Raw genomic sequence first — 18900 nt, 5'->3', positions numbered from 1 at the left:
ACTCATGCCATTTTAAAGAAGACAGGATTTTGATATTTAGCCAATCTGCTGAAACAGTTTCTTGAAGAAAAATGTGTTCCAAGTACCATGGGAAACAGAAGCTACTTTTAAAACTAAAATCACTCTTTGTACTTAATGGTTATCTCAGAGACAAATTGCCAGAAAACTTGTTTTGTCCCTAAAGGGAAATGCTGCCTCAAAATTTCGAATAGTATTTTGTGTGTGTGTGTGTGTGTGTGTTTGTGTTGGGGGGGGAAGGGGGGAGGAGGGAGAGAGAGAATTACTATATATATATATATATGTTCCCTAAAAAGTCAGAGGGCTTTTATCCCCCAAAGTGTAGTAGCTCAATTTATTTTATTTTATTTTATTTGGGTTTTTTTTTACAAATAACAATCTGAAAGCATGATGCTGCAGGTTAGTGATGCGAAACATCACCAAAAAGTATGAGAAAATTCTGTCAAAAATGTATTGATTATATGAAAGTGCGGTACTGTATAAGATGACCTGCCAAGCTGTCTGTTTTATTGCCAAGAGGAAATTTATTTGGCTTTCACAAAATCCTTCGCTTTTACTCTGCTTAATAAAAGCCCAGTTGGGGGACTTCATTAACCAAAAAAAAAAAAAGCATTTATGAGTTAGTGGAACATAACTATCCATGTCCACTTTCCAAGATGTGATATAGGTAATTCATTTTCTTTCAGAAATTAATTTCTAACAGATAATGCAACTTGAAAAATAGCAATATTTAGAGAGTAGACATTCTCTTTCAACTGAATCTCTAAGTATAATCTCATTCGAACATGAGTACTAATAAACACGGGCTGATTTGAGTGTCATGATACTTTCTCCTATCCTTTAATTCCACAGCTGCTTTAAAAAAAGGGGAGGACTATGCCAAACTTTTCTGTTCCTAAAGGAAAGTTTTAATTGAAAGCAAGAGTGCTAGGCTGAATGTAGGTTCAGCAGATTAGCAGTTAAATTAGAAGGGGCTTTTCGTTTAAACCCCAGTGTTGATATGTCACCGCGCTCTGTCACTTTGCAAGGCGATAGTGCCTCGTTATCAGCAACGAGCCCAGGCATCCTCCTGATGTACAGTTATATACTAAAATAGAATGCCAGAGTGATGAAGGCCCTGTTTATATTCAGAATCCTTCCAGCTGCTGAACATAGGGATGAGAGAAGGAGGGGGTTGCTTATGTGTCCAGTTCTGTCCAGAATAGCAGGATAATCAAAAACGATTTTAGTGACACTTTTAATCACAGGCACAAAATCAGGAAAAATTTGGTTCCTTTTCAACACAAGCAAACATATCAATGATTTAGATCAGTTTAAGTAATTCAAAGGCTTGCTTAAGCAAATTGTTTAATAATTGATTCCCAGTATTTTGGACTCTAATCTGTTTCTGGCAGATGAGTGTACTTAGGGATTACTTATATTGAAAATGATCTTCCTTTGACTCTTTCTGCAGCTACAAAATCATGAGCAAAACTGGGGCCTCAAGGGGGCAGGGAATACTGAAGTTCTACTTATAAAAAGGAATGTGGACCTAACTTTAGTAGCTAGCGGCTTATACAGGTAATATACGGGCCGCCCTTTTAAATAAGGACTAAGTAAAAGAATACTTAAAATTACAAATACCCTTTCCTAATAAGCAGAAGAACCTATTCTGTGGGTAATTCACACAAATTAGTAGCTCATTACCGTCCTCTGGTTCGTGATTGGATTTCTCATCAGAGCTGCTGAGCCAATAAAAATGTATTTACAGAGGGCAAGAGAACAATCTAAAAATTAGTAGAGTGGTAAATAAGGGCAAACACAATTTTGGATACATGAGGATGAATTTTTAAAAATATACCTCAACAACTGCAGTGTTTCATGCAATGCACTTGTATTTTCCTGAAGATAGTCTCCCACGTTGTTTCAAGAACACTTTCAAGCATTCTTAATAGGGGGCTTACTTCACTACCCAGCATGTTTCTTCACATTAAGCTGAAATAGAGGTAATAAGGCTATAGTTAAGAAGAGCATAACACAATATAAATTGAGGGAAAACTGATTTTTACCATATTTGTAGCTTATTAAAAATAAATCTACTTTGGATGCATTTGTATCATGGTTTTGCAAGCCCTCCTCCTGAGAAAGTATATCAGCAACACAGCAGTGGAGCACTGAACTTTAATCACAAAGTATTAGTTGTTTCACACTAATTTGAAAAGACAAACTAGCATACAAATGGAAAATGGTAAAATGCTCACAAGGACAACTCATAATCTAGGATACAATGGTATCCCTTACAAAGCTTTCTGTTCCTTTCAACTGTCAATATTTCTCATACATGAATATTTACAACCACTTACTTTGCCCAGCATAACAACTCATATCTCAATGCATCAAGCTGGACACAAACATATGCCTAAACATTTATTTAGTTAAAAGTTTCTTAAAATGTACATCAAAAAGATCAAAGTCAATTACATTCTTTTAAGCAACTATTCTTCTTTATAGTTCATATATCCTGCCAAAATTTTATTATGTTGCTATTTTATCTGCTTAACCAGACTGGATTCTACACAATACTTTGCAGAAAAATATAGCATAAAGTTTTGGTTGTAGGACTAACACTTACTGCTGGTGTCAATTGTTCATCAGCATGTATGACAGTATTGATGTTTTCATGAGGCTATGTCTATTCAAACTTTGTCTTTTGACTAAAGTAGTGGTAAACCTTAATATTCAGACTTTTTCTATTTCCGTTGTATTTTTCCTTAGTTTATTAATGAAAGTTTCTTATACTGTGATAACGTCAAATAAGATTCAGTAATGTTGAGACTATTTCCCCTCTCCTTGATCAAATCTTCTGAATAAAGTGAAAATTGAGAAAGAAATAGGACCCCTGAATTTAAAAGTCAATCCATATTATTTATTGAGTACTTGTTCTGTGCAGAACAATCTACTAAGCATTTGGGGGAGTACAGTAGAGATTGCAATCTAACAAGGGCGATAGACATTCAAATATATTACTGGCAGCAGAAAGCAATAGCAGAAACAGCAGAAAGTAATAATATATGAATATAAGTGCAATAGGAAGGGGTTGGGATTGTCCAGGGGTTACTGAAATGCTGAAATGCTGAGGCCTTCCCAGACTGAGCCCCTTCCTTCCTCTCCCCCTCGTCCCCCTCTCCATCCCCCCATCTTACCTCCCTCCCTTCCCCACAGCACCTGTACATATGTATATATATTTGTACATATTTTTTTACTCTATTTATTTAATTTATTTGTACATATCTATTCTATTTATTATATTTTGTTAGTATGTTTGGTTTTGTTCTCTGTCTCCCCCTTTTAGACTGTGACCCCACTGTTGGGTAGGGACTGTCTCTATATGTTGCCAATTTGTACTTCCCAAGCGCTTAGTACAGTGCTCTGCACATAGTAAGCGCTCAGTAAATACGATTGATGATGATGAAGTGGCAGTAGGGTGGATAATAGGGTGTAGAAATGAGAGTTTAAACAGGGAAGGCCTCCTGGAAGAGATGGGATTTCACATGATCGTTGAAGAGCAGTAATCTGCTGGATATGAAAAGGGATGGGCTTTCCAGATAGAGGAGAGGGAGTGAGCAAGAAGTCAGCAGTGAGAGGAACATGAGGAATAAAAGGTGATAGGATGTAATTGGAGACTGAGGATAAGTAGGAGGGTGCAGGCTGATTGCGTACCTTAAAGCCAAAGGTCAGGAGTTTCCTCTTGATGCAAAGTTGAATAGGCTATAATTAGAGGTCTTTGAAGTTTGGGGAAGTATATGCAGACCCATGCTTAAGAAACATGGTATCAGCAGCAGCACCATGTGCGAACTTGAGAGGGGAGAGACTAGAAGAAAAGATGTTAAAGACAGTTTACCACAAGTGTTTATTTTTGCTTCCCAAACCTATTTTTTTCTTCAAAATATCATTCACTGAATATGAGTGCCATCAAAACATGTTCATTGAGCATATGCATTTATATTGTCAGTGAGTGCAAGAAGACAGATAATGTCATTAATATTACAATGGGTTTGAAAGTACATGTGAACTAAAGGAAATTGAATCAGATGTGACAAATTGTATTGAATTAAACCTTGTTAAAAAAAAGTAATAATACTATTTGAAGGTCATTCCACACATCATGTCAGACATTCAGAACATTCAAAGTAGCTATCAGATAAAAAGAGGAAAAATGTCACATTACTGAAAAGAGCAGAATTAAAAATTGTAGAAAGACTAGGCAGTAGGGAACAAACCAGACATAGCCATGATCCAATAGACCAATTCCAGTTATTTCCTGTAGTTATTTCACTTGACAGAAAAGAAATAAAGTGAATATGTTCCTGTACTCAGAGATCTGATATTTAATCACAACTTAAAAGGGATGACTAACACATTTTGTGAGACATTTTGAAGGTAATTACTATTTTAACAATAGTTTAATAAATCCATTATAAACATGAACAATTTAACAGTCTTATAGCTTAACATAGTTGTGCATATTTAGAGCAGGACAGGTATTAATATGTCATTGGAGGCCATCAAATATTAGTTTTATTATTTTTCAAACTCTACATACCTGGATTACTGTAATATTTTTTGCTATGCTTCTAGAAAAATTAGGATACATGTGCATAAAGATATATATCAATCAATCAATGGTCTTTATTGAGTTTTTACTTTGTGCAACGTAGTGGAAAGAGCATGGGTTTGGGAGTCAGAGGATGTGGGTTCTAATCCCGGCTCCGACACTTATCAGCTGTGTGACTTTGGTCGAGTCACTTAACTTCTCTGTGCCTCAGTTCCCTCATCTGTAAAATAGGGATTAAGACTGTGAGCCCCACATGGGACAACCTGCTTACCTTGTATCTATCCCAGTGCTTAGAACAGTGCTTGGCACATAGTAAGTGCTTAACAGATACCATTATTTTTATTATTATTATTACTTTACTAAGCACTAAGGCGAGTACGGTACAGCAGAGTTGGTAGACATGGTTCCTATCCACAGAGAGCTTTCATTCTAGAGGGGGAAACAGACATTGAAATAAATTACAGTTACATACTTAGTGCTGTGGCACTGAAGGCAGGGTTGAATATCAAGTGCTTAAAGAATAGGTGACACAAAAGGGGGAGGGAAAACTGGAAAAGCAACCAGATAGATGACCAAGATAGAGTGAATAGGTTGGCATTAGAGGAACAAAGTGTGTGGGCTGACGTGAAGTAGGAAATCAGTGAGGTGAGTTAGGATGAGTGAGATGATTGAGTGCTTTATAACTATGGTAAGGAAGGAGTTTCTCTTTGATGTGCAGGTGGATGAGCAACCCACTGGGTTCTTAAAGAGAAGCAGCGTACCTCAGTGGAAAGAGCCCGGGCTTGGGAGTCAGAGGTCATGGGTTCTAATCCCAGCTCTGCCACTTGTCAGCTGTGTGACTTTGGGCAAGTCTCTTCACTTCTCTGGGCCTCAGTTCCCCCATCTGTAAAATGGGGATGAAGACTGTGAGCCCCCTTGTGGACAACCTGATCACCTTGTATCCTCCCCAGCACTTAGGACAGTGCTTTGCACATAGTAAGTGCTTAGCAAATGCCATCATTATTATTAAAGAGTGGGGAGATACGGACTTTTTTATTTAGGAAAGATGATCAGCAGAGTGAAGTATGGACTGGAGTAGGGAGAGAAAGCAGGTGAGGATGTCAGCAAGGAGGCTGATGTAGTAAAGGTGGGGTAAGAGAAAAGCATGGTTCAGCAGAGTAGCAGTATGGATGGAGAGGGAAGGTCAAATATAGCAATGCTGTGGAGGATTCGGAGCTGGATTGAGTATGTGGGTTGAATGAGAGAGTTGAGATGTGGATAATGGCAAGCATAGAGGCTTGTGACACAGGGAGGATAGTTGCTGTTGAGTTGTCTCCTACCTATGGCGACTCCATGGATACGTCTCTCCTAGAATGCCCCACCTCCAACTGCATTCATTCTTGTAGTGTCCATAGAGTTTTCTTGGTAAAAATATGGAAATGGTTCACCATTGCCTTCTTCCATGCAGTAAACGTAACTCTCCACCCTTGACTCTCTCTTATGCTGCTGCTGCCCATCATATGTGAGTTTTGACTTGTAGCAGATTGCCTTCCACTTGTTAGCCACTGTCAAAACTAGGAATGGAATGATTACTCCTCTGCTTGACTCTCCCTCCCATAGCTGTGACTGGTAAAGTACTGGAAATTCTCCACATGCAATCCTGAGAAGGGCGTGGTGTTGTCTACAGTAAGAGAAAAGACAGGAGGAGGACAGAGTTTGGGTAGGGAGATGAGGAGTACTGTTTTGGACATGTTTAGTTTGAAGTGTTGGTGGGACGCCCAGGTAGGGATGTGCAAAAGACAGGGGGAAATGTAAGACTGCAGAAAAGGAGATTAGTCAGGGCTGGAGAGGTAGATTTGGGAATCATCCACTTAGGAATGGTAATTGAAGCCATGAGAGTGAATGAGTTCTCCAAGGGAGAGGGTGGGTAGAGATGGAGAATGGAAGGGGACTCAAAAATGAGCCTTGAGGGACTGCCACAGTTAGAAGGTGGGAGCCAGAGGAGAAGAAGCAGTGTTCTCTAGTGCATAAAGCACAGGCCTGGGAGTCAGAAGGGCCTGGGTTCTAATCTAAGACAAGTCCGCCAATTGTCTTCTGCATGACCATGGGCAAGTCACTTCACTTCTCTACGCCTCAGTTACCACATCTGTAAAATGGGGATTAATACTGTGAGCCCTATGTGGGGCATGGTCTGTGTCCAGTCTGGTAAGTTTGTACCTATCCTAGTGCTTAACAAATACAAAAAAAAAATAAAGAAAAACAAAAATGAAACAAAACAGTGTTTGAAAAAGACTGAGATATGAGGAGAACCAGACACTGCCACAGTTCCACAGTTTTGAAGGTAGGTGAGAGGTCAAGGAGGATTGAGATGGAGTACAGGCAATTGGATTTGACAAGAAAGAGATAATTGGTGACCTTGGAGAAAGAGTTTCTGTGGAGTGAAGGGAGTGGAAGGCATATTAGAAGTGTTCAAGGATATAATTGGAAAATAAATATGGAGAAAATAGAGACAACAGGTATAGACAACTAATTCAAGGAACTTGGGAGAGGAATGGTATGAGGGAGATGGGGTGATAACTGGAGGGAAAGGAGGATTTAAGGGAGTATTTTTGTTAGAATAGTGGAGACATGAGCATGCTTGAAAGCATTTGGGAAGAAGGCTTTGGAAAGTGAATGGTTGAAGATGATAGTCAGGGAGGGAAGAAGGAGGGGCAAAGTGATTTAATAAAATGTGAAGGGATGGGATCAGAGGTTCAGGTGGTGAAGGTGGAGGTAGATTTTGAGAGGAGGTAGGAGATGGTTCTCATACTTATACTCTTTCCCAGTATGTAGTACAGTGCTCTTGCTTAATGAGAACTACTGCTACTACTACACACTCTCTTTTGAGTAATATTTGAAGGAATTCGATTATGAAATCAATAAAGAATTAGAGTATTAAGGATCCAGAAACTGACACTGTGGATTCATGGTTTTAAAAGAAAATATGAGGACAATTTTCATAAAGTAGTAGCAGAATATAGCGCAGAATTAGAAAGAAAAGGAATGGAAATATTAAACAAAGCATTCATATTTAGACTAGAAAGATAAAGACAACTTTGATAATGTACAAGAACAAGGAAATATAAAAATAGAAACATTTTAGAGAAATTCAATTTGGATTGAATAGATCAAGGGCTTAAATAGAAGCCGGGTGGTCAGTGATTTATATTAGCAACTTAATAGAATGAAATCTGGCAAAATTAATTAATCCAAAACATATTGTCTATTGTCCTTTGGAACTATGAACATTAGATAATAGAATAGATAAATGTATCTGTTTTAACGATCAATATGTGTGCATAAATATAAACACACACATGTGTGTGTGTGTGTGTGTGTGTGTGTGTGTGTGTGTGTGTGTGTGTACATGTGTCCTTTCTTTCTGAAGGTAACAATAACAAGATCCTATCATTAGTTTTGGGTGTGACTGAAGAGATGTATGGTCCATTGAAGAGTGCCACTCTATTCCTCATTTCCTCCCTAATCCTGTCCTCCACCTAAATTTCCCATCACTGTTGACACTACCACCATCTCTCCACCTCTGAATCCCACAACCTTCATGTTATCCTGGTCTCCTCCCTCTGTTAACCCCTACATTCAATCTATCATCCAATCCTGTCGGTTTATACTCCACAGTATTTCCAGGATCATTCCCTTCCTCTCCATCCAAATAGCTTCCATGCTTCAGGCACATGTCGTTTCATGGTGTGACTACTTCATTAGCCTACTCACTGGTAATCCTGACTCCAGTCCATACTTCACTCCCCTCTCCATTCCATACTTCACTTCGCTGTTCTGATTATTTTTCTAAAGTGCCATTATGTACGTGTTTTCCCCAAACTCAAAACCCTCCAATTGTTGCCCATTGAATCAATCAGTAGTATTTATCGTCTGCGGAGCACTGTCTTGTGTAAAACAGAATTAGTAGATATAATCCCTGCCTTCAAGGAGCTAATGATATCCCGTCCACATCAAGCAGAAAAATTCCTGGTCATTGGCTTGAAAACACTCAATCAGTATTTTCCCTCCTACTTATCTATTTCCTTGTCCCACTACAGCTCAGCTCACCCTCTTCACTCCGCCCAAGTTAATCTCCTCGCCTTTTCTCATTTTCATCTCTTCTACCACTAACTACTTGCTGGAACTTCCTTCCCTTCTCATCAAAAGTTCCTCTGACATCACATGTCCTCCAGTAAGATCTCCCCCAATTAATTTCCAATCTCTCAACTTTATAACCCCCAACTGGCACTTAAGCCCTCCCTCACTACTTATGCACTCGTGATCCCTTGCAACATTTTGTCTGTTAATTTCATTGCTGTTACTTTTGAGATTGGGAACTTCTTGGCTTCATTTTAGATGACTTGTTTTTCTGAAAAGGTCTCCAAGAATCTCTGGGTGATCTAGACCAACACTTTATTATGTATCATGAATGCTGCCTGGATGAAAATTGCACTGTCCGCTGTAAATGTTCAATTCACTTGGCTGGTGTAGAAACATCACTCTGTCTGTGAGCTGTAATTTTAATCATACAGTAAAACATTTTTTCTTCCTATTTCTTGGCAGGGGGAAGGATTTTAAGTGAGGATATGTCAAGTTTGTAGTACACAACAAAATGTAAAGGAGTACATAGTAGATAGTATAAAATATTTCATTTTGGAGATAATTGATCTAAGAGACTATAAAACAAATTCAGTCCAATATAGAAACAGTTTACTTTCCCTCACTTCCTTCACTCCCTGCACTTGAATCCATTTTGCATTGTTGTTTTGTTTTAGAGTCCATACATTTTCTCAACACGTTATTTAAATACTATTGGAAAGAACCCAAAGAACCCTTCAAGATGACCAGGCCTGCAGTAGATCCTTGCTGGTAATGTCATCTAGGCCTCCATTTATGGGCTCATTTGCCAGTGCATTGACACCTACCACCAAACATTATACCTTTTGACGTGTTTCATTATAAAATGATGCCTCTACAAGTGCTCATGATCAAATGAATGAATAAATTAATGGATTAGTTAATCAATTAATCCATTATTTACCTCATGCCCATGTTCATTCCTTTCAGAAATGTATAATCTAGCATAAATGTTAATGAAAATGTTAAAATATTGAAAAAAATGGAAAATGAAGTGACTCATGACCACTCTTCCTTAGTCTTATAAGAGACCCTGTAGTGGGTGGGCTTTGAAAGAATGGAGAGAGGCACTTAAATCCTTGTGTAGATATTTAAATTTTTATTTGAATCCCAAATGGAACTTTTAAAAATGCTAATGTCCATTTTAATTTAATGGGATAGAAATGCAATTAAATAGAAGAAAGTCATGGAGAAAATGAATTTTATGACAGTAACTTGAACAGCTGAATAGTACTGAGTTTCAGAAGACTGTGAAATTTTAAATTATTCTGACATTAGAAAAATTGCGTAGACGTAATCAGGGCTATTATTCTGAGTAACTCGGGACAATTATCTGTTTAAGCCCATTTGAAAGTGCTGTAGAATAAAATTGTGAAAATCTCTATGTAATTGATTAGATCTCTTTTAAAAAACAATGTTGAGGCTCTAGGTACTTTTCAGAGGAAGAGGTATGATATCATCAAATCTTTAACTATGCCATGGTGAAATTATCTGATAAAGTTTGTTCCACAATTCTCAGTGCAATCCATCGATTTTCAAGAATTCACTAATAGTAAAGATTCTGTAGAATAATGATTTTTTTAATCCTAGTTATGAAAAGAACCTTGATGAATTACTAAGTAGCCTCTCCTTTACCACAAAAACCTGTCATACTTAAAAATTATGCATGTATGGATGTATGTATCGAGAGAGGCACTTAAATCCTTGCGTAGATATTTAAATTTTTATTTGAATCCCAAGTGGAACTTTTAAAAATGCTAATGTCCATTTTAATTTAATGGGATAGAAATGCAATTAAATAGAAGAAAGTCATGGAGAAAATGAATTTTATGATAGTAACGAACAGCTGAATAGTACTGAGCTTCAGAAGACTGTGAAATGTTAAATTATCCTGACATTAGAAAAATTGCGTAGAAAACCCAAAATGTTTTCTATAAGCCTGAAGGAAAACAATAATAATAATAGTGACAACTGTGGTATTTGTTAAACACTTACTAGGTGTCAGGCTCTGTACTGAGCTCTGGTTAGATACAAGGTAATTCGGTTGGACACAGTCCCTGTCTCGCATAGGGCTCGCAGTCTTAATTCCCATTTTTCCAGATCAGGTAACTGGGCACAGAGAAGTCAAGTGACTGCTCAAGGTCACACAGCAGGCATGTGGCAGAACTAGGATTAGAACTCAGGTCCTTCTGACACCCAGGTCCGTGATCGAGCCACTAGGCCATGCAGACCTCAAGATACAACCGGTCACAATGCAAACAAGCGCTTAGTACAGTGCTCTGCACACAGTAAGCGCTCAATAAATACGATTGAATCTACATTTTTGATGAACCCATCACAGCTATATCATGAGGTATAAATATTCAGTTTTTCAAACCCTAATTTCATCCACTTAGCATCTGACCAACTATTTCAGGTAATGTCCCAGTTTTCACTTACAAATGTTTTATTGCCTGTCCCTTCTTGGAAGCTCTGGACATCTAGTCTCTCAACAAAAATTACTTTTTTGGGGTCCAAATCCCTATGCTCACTTTTGAAGGAATTCAGTACCACAGGCAGTAGACCAACAGGAGGAATTTGTCCATAATTCAGGGCTGGTTCACTTGTAATCTCATCTAATTTGAGGAGTATTATTTCTCTGTCTATGGCCTTTTACTCATTGCTTTATATCTTAATTTATACCTTTTCTCGCACAATTGTATTGCTGGCAAAAGCTTGGATTCTTTTTAGTAAATATCTTGTGATTTGGTACCACATAAACCTAAAATGTATTTTTACATCAGGTTTCATCTTACTGGGGAGAAAATCATAACTACAATGCTGTGAACCTGTATTTACATTGCACTTTCAAAAATCAGTGACAACCTCTTAGCAATCAGAAAAGAAGCTACTGAGAAAAGCATGCACATAAAACAGATTTCATCAAGCTCCATGGAGCTGTTAATTAACTCCTAACACAAAATAATTTAAAATTTAGAAAAGAATTGATAAATGATTTATAGTTTAAGGGAACTGTTCTAGGATTCTGAAGTACTATTTTTATCTTTATTCATGTCAGCCATTATAGTATGGAAGCCATCAGTAAATGACACTCATTTTACTGCGATAAATGTTCAAAAATCGCTAAACAAAATTAATTTCCACTTCTGTGAATAAGAAATATAATTATTTAGCATATGAGTTTTCTAGTATTAACACGACTTTTTCGTTTGGGATTTTAAACAGCAACTTCATAAACACCTGAGGTTAGAGATGATGAAACCAGGAGAGAGTAAAGTGGCTATACCTGCCGTAAAACTGATTAAAATAGCAGTCACCAGGAGTTGTTTAATTTTGACATTGTATAGCACTTTAAGAAAAGTGATTTTCTGTTGCTTAAAAAAGATAATAGACTCCAGGAAATCTAATCATAGTCTTTTGACATAGGTTTTGGAAATAGCTAATCTGATTATCATGATAATCACCTATAGGCAAATTTTAGTTTGTTTCCTTTTAAGTTGGAGACCTATTTCGTGCAATGGAAAATGTGAATCTCCAATCTAATCTTATCTCTTCTGAAAAGCAATAAATGGATGGGGTGTTTTGGTTTGGTTTTCTTCTAAAATGGATTCTGACTATAAAACATTTATTTTTGCACTTTCTTCAAATAATTCAAAAAGAAAACACTTTATTTGCAATAAGCATATCAAATGCAAAGATAGACTCGCTGCTCCATGGGTGTGGAGCAAGTAAAAGCCATTTCTCTTCACCCACTGAGAGGAGAATATTCCCTTCCTAACAGGCTGATAAAACATTCAAGTTTTCAGTCTGTGGACTTGCCTGTTGGACACAGAAATCTGAAGCTCCTGGAAGAAATCCAATGCACAGTTTCTCTGCTGCTCACATTAGCTGCTTCCAAAATCTTGAAGAATTTTGTATCCCAGAATTGTTCACATGCATTTCCTCCACTACTCAAAGGTTTGAATGAATGTGGTTTTTTTTTTCTTCTTCTTCTTCTTTAGTTTGCTATTCAGTACGCTCTTATTACACCTCAGGTGTGGGATGGGCAAGCATTTCAGAGGATGTTAATTTTTTTTTCTTCAATTTATTTTCCTTATTTCTCTGGAGCTAACAGAGAATCCTCAATTTCTTTTGTTTTCAAGATACTTTACTCTGCAGAATCTATTATTATTTGGTAGTGAGATTCAGAGTCTGACCGGGGTTGCTTGGCAACACAAACAGCAATATTCTCACTAGCAACTCCATTTGCTGAATTTATCTATTCTCTCCCACTCACTCCCCTTTTACCATACAGGTAACTGTTTTGTGCTCCTGGGAACTCATGGGCACATTTAGTTTTTTTTCCTATAATAGACTTAGTTTGAAAGGACTTTGAAATTTCAACCTTTTCCTCAGAAATTTGTCTTAAGTCCAGTATTCTTTCTTGCATTTTTTTCTATGCATATTGAGTTTGATTCACTGAGAAGTCTCAATTTGTTTTTAGATAGAATGTTCTATGCATGTGTATGCACTAATTCAGGCTTCCTTGAGATGATACATCCTTGAAAATATGGGTGTACTGAGAGGTAATTAATATACCAGAAAAATCCATTTCAATCAATCAATCAATCGTATTTATTAAGTGCTTACTGTGTGCAGAGCACTGTACTAAGCGCTTGGGAAGTACAAGCTGGCAACATATAGAGACAGTCCCTACCCAACAGTGGGCTTACAGTCTAGAAGAGTGGGCTCACAGTCTAGAAGATAATAATGGCATTTATTAAGTGCTTACTATGTGCAAAGCACTGGGGAGGTTACAAGGTGATCAGGTTGTCCCACAGGGGGCTCACAGCCTTAATCCCCATTTTACAGATGAGGTAACTGAGGCACAGAGAAGTTAAACGAAATTAAAAGGTAGCTAGATAGTGGCCATAGTGACAAACAGGTTAACGTAGTTCCATGTGGTCTCATTTTTTTTTTTAAGATGATCTTGGTAGTAGGATATGTAAGAAAAAATATAGTCCCCAAATAAGGCCATTTTACCATATATTCAGCATGTTATTATTAAAATGAATTACATTTTACAAAGCTTAATGGTAATGCTGGTTTTAAAAATATTTATTATAAGTAACATTTATTAAATGCTTGGAAAATGCCCAGTCCCAGGATCTTTACAAGGAAATCAATGAAGACACAGTCCCTGTCCAAGAAGTTGTTCACAGTCTGAATATAATTCAAAGAACAATGAAAACAAATAAAATTCAGTCATCAAAAATGTCACTAGTAATAGATACATGTTAAACCACTACTTGAAGAGAGTGTTTTTCTTACCTCTCTATTCCAGGCAAACGTCATTGGCTTCTAACAGTCATAACCTTCAGTGTCACAGTGTTTGAAAACTTGAGAATTGTAGGCTTCACTCCAGTAAGGAAAGGCTAGAAGAGGGAGGCTGGCCCAGACATTAGATCCTAGAATCCCAGAACCCAATTCCAATAAACAACAACTTGTTTCTTATGTTCAGAATTAGTTGTCTTGTAGTGGAATCCTGCACTCTTTTGAGTCAGCTCTCGAGTGATTTACATCACATTTTGCTTTGTTTCTTTATTAAATTGGATTTGGAAAATATACCTTTTCAATGAAAGCATTTTGACTGCCTTTTCAATCATCAGAGAAGCATAGAGTCTTAGAGCAGGAAGAGATCACCTAGTCTATTTTCCTGTCTCCAAGCAAATAATCAAACAGGACAGGTTTTCAGGATGGAGATTCCACCATTTCACTTGTTATCTGGTTCCACTGCTTAAACACCTTAATAGTCACAAAGTTCTTTCTTATGTTCAACAGATGTGAAAAGAGTAAAAATACAAAGCCCAAATATAAAATATTACTATTATTAATACAAATAATAATAGCAATAATAATGATGGTATTTGTTAACCATTTACTATGTGCCAAGCACCATTCTAAGCGCTGGGGGAGATACAAGGTTATCAGGTTGTCCCAGGTGGGGCTCACAGTCTTAATCCCCATTTTTACAGATGAGGTAATTGAGGCACAGAGAAGTTAAGTGACTTGTCCAAAGTCACCCAGCTGACAAGTGGTGGAGCTGGGATAATAATAGTATTTGACAAGTGCTTACTATATGTCAAGAACTGTACTAAGCACTGAAATAGATGTAAGATAATCAGGTCATGCACAGTCCCTGTTGCAATTGGAGCTCAAGGTCTAAAGTGGAGGGAGATTTGGTATGTAATCCTCATTTTACAGATAAGGAAACAGAGGCACGTAGATGTGAAAAGGAAAAAGGAAAATATGTTAGCATTCAACGAGGAAAAATAATGTACTGGATTTTGTTTTTGTTTTTTTTTTAAAGTATGAGATCTGGTGCAAGAAGTGTATGTGGGAGAGCCACTCTGAAACGGTGACCATGGCTCAAAGTTTAACATTCATGCTGGGGAAAGAAAGAAAAAAATCCAGAACAAAGGTATTTATTTTTAGAAAAGGGAACCATGAAAAGCCATGGTACCTAAGTTAGGAGAAGCTGAAAGGGGCAACTAAAAGTCTAGAGGCTGTTTACACAAGAAACTCCACCTTAGTCATCCAGGTACAAAGGGCTACAGAAGTCTATAACTTCTGTGTATATATATATATATGTATATATATACACATATATATGTGTGTGTGTGTGGCAGGGTGAACATGGGATTCCCACAATCCCACGATTAAAGACCACCCAGAAAGCTTAACAGTGAGTGGTTCAAAACAAATAAAAGGAAACAATAGTGGATTGTAAGAATAAGGGAAGTCATTACCACAGGAAGTTTTGTAAGCAGCACATACCCAAAGGTTTGAGAGGCATAGATAAATTTTTACACAAATAGCCATAATGGACACTAGAAATTTTAACAGGGACAAGTAAGGATATTAAATGGCTCATGTTTATCAGGGTAGATGTAAAGGACTTGTACTTCCCAAGCGCTTAGTACAGTGCTCTGCACACAGTAAGTGCTCAATAAACACGATTGATTGATTGATTGAGAGTGAACATGGGCCACTTTCTCCAAGAAGATGTTGTCGCCACTGTGAAAGATAGAATATGAGGCTACAAAGACTATCGATTGGATCCAGTAATGGCATTGCTTTTATTCTAACCCAACTTTCCCTGAAATCTAGACAAATTGTCAGATTGTCACATTTGCTTTTATTTGTTTTTCTGATGGTGTGAAGTTTAAAATGTTTTCCATAAACAATTATTGTCGGCTTTTCATTTATTCATTTTTGGATTAAACACACTGAGCTGCTTTCATTTGCTAACATAAGATGTGTTTCTATACCTTTCGTTTTTTTGTTTTGTTTTGCTTTCTCTCTGAGCTCTATATAGTTTCTCTCCATTCTTTTAAAACATGTGGTGAAAAAAGTGGACAAAATGATTGAATGACCTATGTGGAGCACAACAGGAAAATTATTCCCAACTCTTAAATTCCACCCTCCTATTAATTCACCCCAGTATTTTGTTGGCTTTTAAGTAAAGTCATTCATCGCTGACTCACAATTAACTTGTGATTCACTATGTCACCCAGGTTCTTTTGTCTTTTACTTGTATCTCAATTTTTTTTTCCATTCTGTATTTTTGTTGTTTGCTTCTTGTCCCTTAGTGTGCTGAACTACTTTACGCTTGTCCCTTTTAACTTTCATCTTGCATTTAATTGACCATTTCTTTCCTTTTGGAAGGTCACTTTGAATATTACTCTTCTCATCTGAAGCATTAGTAACCCTGCCCAATTTGATTCGAAAGGTCAATCAAACGTCATATCTTTAAAAGCAAATATACCCGAAGCATTTTGTCCAAAAATATTCCATAATTGTGAATGTTTGATTTCACAGGACGTGATAAAATAGAAAGATGCAGATCGGGGCCCTAAAAGCATTGTAAATAAGGTCCGTGAAGGTTTTGTGATCATTACAAACTGTAGGAGAGACAGTAGACAGGTTGTCTAAAGCCTTGCTCTGACCAGATATCCTATCTCGTCTGATTTGGCCTGTCCACTCAGCCTCAGTAGGCTGACCCCTGAGCCCTGGGCCAAGTTGTCCAAGCCCGGTCCAGATCTGGCCAAACCAAAAGGGGGACAGGATCAATACTTGGGTGCATGGTGCACATACAGTCTTGCTCCATAGATTACTGGAAGTTGTCCCTGCAGAAAGAGGGACAATTTTGCACATACAAAATTACTACATATACTCAATAATGTTCTCAATAATGAGCCATCTTGGACATTCTCAGATAGGCATGGGCCTAGAGAAGAATGGCTTTCTTTTGAAAACCTTCAATGGCCACACTACCTGCACCAAAGTCACCACAAAGTGGTGATTTTTAGAGCAGTTTTCTACACTCATGGTCCTAAAGAGTGCCAAATTCTACCTTGAGAAATCCAGAAACTACTATATTCTCTCTACACTGTACAACAGAAGGATTTTAGACTGTGAGCCCACTGTTGGGTAGGGACTGTCTCTATGTGTTGCCAACTTGTACTTCCCAAGTGCTTAGTACAGTGCTCTGCACATAGTAAGCGCTCAATAAATACGATTGATGATGATGATGATGATTTTAGGAGCACATTTTAAAGCTGAAAAGTGAGAATTGTCTTTTGGTCTATCTGGTCATCTGTCTTGACAGCGCATTATTCACATTTGACAAAAGTGCTGTTTTAGCAAGGATGCACTACCAGTATGAATAAACCAGATGCGAAGTTTTAATTCTGGTATTTGTTAAGCACTACGTGCCAAACGTGGTTCTAAGCACTTTGGTAGATATAAGGTGTCAAGCACAGTCACGTCCCACATGGAGTTCATAGTCCAAGGGAGAGAGAACAGGTGTTTATTCCCATTTTCCAAATTGATGAAACTGAGTCACAGAGAAGGTAAGTGATTTCTTATTTACTTTACCCTATAAACTCCTCCTCTAGATTGTAAGCTCCTTGTGGACAGAAAACATGCCTACTAACTCTGTTATATTGTACTCTCCCAAGTACATTGTACAGCGCTCTGCACACATGAAGTGTTCAATAAATATGACATTGATTTATAGATCAATTTGCCCAAGGTCACTCAGCTGACAAGTGACAGAACTGGAATTAGGAGCTCAGTCTCCTGATGTCCAGACCCATCCGCTTTTCATTAGGCTGCAGTGCCTGATAAAACCACCACATTTTGAACAACATGTCATTAGTCATTGTTTTGAATTTTACATTTCCTTTTACTATATCCTTTAGTTATTCACCTGGTACATGCCAATGTTGCAAAGTTGGTACTTCAGTCACTTTGGTGCCTAGATGGCTTTTTAATTGTTGATGAGAGAATCTTGCTTTTGTAAGTTGTTGAGTTTCTAGGATTAATGAAGATTGATTTTATCCATTAAATAAAGCCATTATAAATAATAATAAATATGTATTTTTAAATTTTTGGTAGTTTCCTCAGCATTTTAAAATTACATTTAGCTCTCTCTTGTTACCTTTCCTATTATTCCAAATATTCAAATGCAATTTGTTCATTTTTATTTTGATTAAAACCATGTTATGTATTTGTCTATTTCAGTTAATTTAGTTAACTTTTATTTCCAGCGGGAAAATATCTTTGGTGATATTTTCTTGGTGACATATTTTATCATCTTTTACCTAAGGTGTTCTCATTAGTATGCTGTTTGGCTCTATCAGTTCTTGATCAGTATTACATGAGGGAATGACCTTCATAAGTAAGAGTCTGTCTTTCAAGAGTTATGGATCATTCCCTCACCAAAGGACATGAGCTGAATTGTGTTACAGATCAAAATTATTATACGTCCCTTCTGTCTGCATAAGTATGTGGGGGAATTTAAAACATATTGGATGAGCATGTATTTAGTTGGACCATAATGCCAACTGTTCTTCTCCTATAGCCTAGTATAACAAAATAAGACGCAGCAGTGCAGTACGAATGAGAGAAAAAAAATCAATTTCCATTGTCCAGGATAGGAGTTGGAGTATTTTTAAAATCATTTCAGCAACCACAAAGGCCAATGATAATTGTTTAAATCCCTAAACCATTGTTGGCAATTGCACATATGTGCCAAGTACCTGTATTTCAAAATGGTAGCTATTCACAATTGTCTATGTTTAGTAAAT

General features: G+C 37.3%; 1 protein-coding gene across 40 annotated transcripts in view; it reads left to right on the top strand.

Moving 5' to 3' along the window:
- PTPRD (protein tyrosine phosphatase receptor type D) overlaps nt 1-18900 on the top strand; it is a 1852740-nt gene that overhangs the window by 820198 nt on the left and 1013642 nt on the right. The window lies entirely within an intron of this gene.

This window comes from Tachyglossus aculeatus, chromosome X4 (assembly GCF_015852505.1).
Source record: "Tachyglossus aculeatus isolate mTacAcu1 chromosome X4, mTacAcu1.pri, whole genome shotgun sequence".
Taxonomy (NCBI): domain Eukaryota; kingdom Metazoa; phylum Chordata; class Mammalia; order Monotremata; family Tachyglossidae; genus Tachyglossus; species Tachyglossus aculeatus.
Note: the sequence above shows the minus strand (reverse complement) of the source record. Positions and strands in the feature narration are given on the sequence as shown.